The sequence below is a fragment of the Chiloscyllium plagiosum genome, chromosome 4 (assembly GCF_004010195.1).
Source record: "Chiloscyllium plagiosum isolate BGI_BamShark_2017 chromosome 4, ASM401019v2, whole genome shotgun sequence".
NCBI classification, from domain to species: Eukaryota; Metazoa; Chordata; class Chondrichthyes; order Orectolobiformes; family Hemiscylliidae; genus Chiloscyllium; species Chiloscyllium plagiosum.
Genome location: NC_057713.1, coordinates 19,256,098 through 19,257,759, shown reverse-complemented (window position 1 = coordinate 19,257,759; position 1,662 = coordinate 19,256,098).

Sequence of the window (1,662 nt, the reverse complement as noted above, 5' to 3'; positions counted from 1 at the left end):
ATCGAGCCCTCCACAATCACCTGATGAAGGAGCGTCGCTCCGAAAGCTAGTGTGCTTCCAATTAAACCTGTTGGACTATAACCTGGTGTTGTGTGATTTTTAACTTAGATAGGGTGGACAGGGAGAGCCTTTTTCCAAGCATGGGGAAGGCAAACATGAGGGGACACAACTTTAAAGTGAGGGGAAATAGGTATAAAACAGATGTCAGAGGTAGTTTCTTTACTCAGAGAGTAGTAAGGATATGGAATGCATTGCCTGCAATGGTAGTAGATTCGCCAAGTTTAAGTTCATTTAAGTCTTCATTGGACAGGCATATGGATGTAAATGGAATAGTGTAGATAGATGGGCTTCAGATTAGTAAAACAGGGCGGCGCAACATCGAGGGCCGAAGGGCCTGTACTGCGCTGTAATGTTCTAAGTTCTTTACTCATTTCAGACCACAATTAAAAGCACAGGAAAATTTTAAAAAACCATAGTCTTCCCAAAATAATATTTCCATCAAAACATACCACATTGTACTTCTCTGCACTGAACTTCATCTGACCACGCCACCAACTTTGCAATGTCTTCTTGAAGTCCTCAACATTTCCTCCTCTCAGTTTATAATGCTTCCAAGTATTGTATTGTCCATGAACTATGAAATTGTGCATTGCTTTCCAAGATGTGGATCACTAATATAAATCAGGAAAAGCAAGGGTACCAAGAGTAACCCCTGGGCGATCTACTAGGAAGTGCCTGTGGAAAGGATGTATAATTAGAGATAAGCAAGGACATGGAGAATTAAGTATTAGAAAAGAAGAGGGCTGCATAATAATAGATGGGGAGATGCATCAGAGAAAAGTGAGGGATCTGTAATAAGAGACAGAAGACTGTCAAATAAGATTAGTACAAACCTCAGCCTTTATACCATCCATATTTTCAGAGGTAGTCACATGCATGGAACTTGCGACACTAATCATTTTCTATCTCCATAGGAGCCTTTTAGAATGGACTGTTTTTGATGCATTCAGCACAGCGAATACTTTGACCGGTTCAAGAAATATTTATTTTGAAATTACTGATTTAAAAATCCCTGCTGATTTCAGGCAAAGACAAATTTTAAATCAGCTATTTGCATCTTGCTGAAAAAAACCTGAGTGATGAGATTCTGGCTGCAACACTTAACAATAAGGAAAGGCTTTCACTTTGTGAAACTCTCACCATGTGAAATGTGAACATTTTTGTCTTATCATCTATTATCTACCACATATAACAGGCAAATTGCATTAGTACCAACACACCACTTAAACATTCTAGGGACTGGAAATGGAGAGATAAACAATATAAGATGAAAGGATCAGAATAGGAAAAGGAGAGTTGAAAATGGCAACATCATGAGTTATGAGACAAGGGGAGATCAATAATCAGTAGCAAGAGAGTTCCGAGGAACTGGTGTTACAGTTGAATAAAGGTAAATATGAGGGCATGAGAGAGGAACTGATGAAAATAGACTGGAAGCAGAGCCTAGCAGGGAAGACAGTAGAGCAAAAATGGCAGGGGTTTGTGGGTAAAATTGAGGACACTGTACAGAGGTTCATCCCCAAGAAGAGAAAGATTATCCGGGGAGGGATTAGACAGCCATGGCTGACAAAGGAAGTCAGGAAATCTATCAAAGAAAAAGAG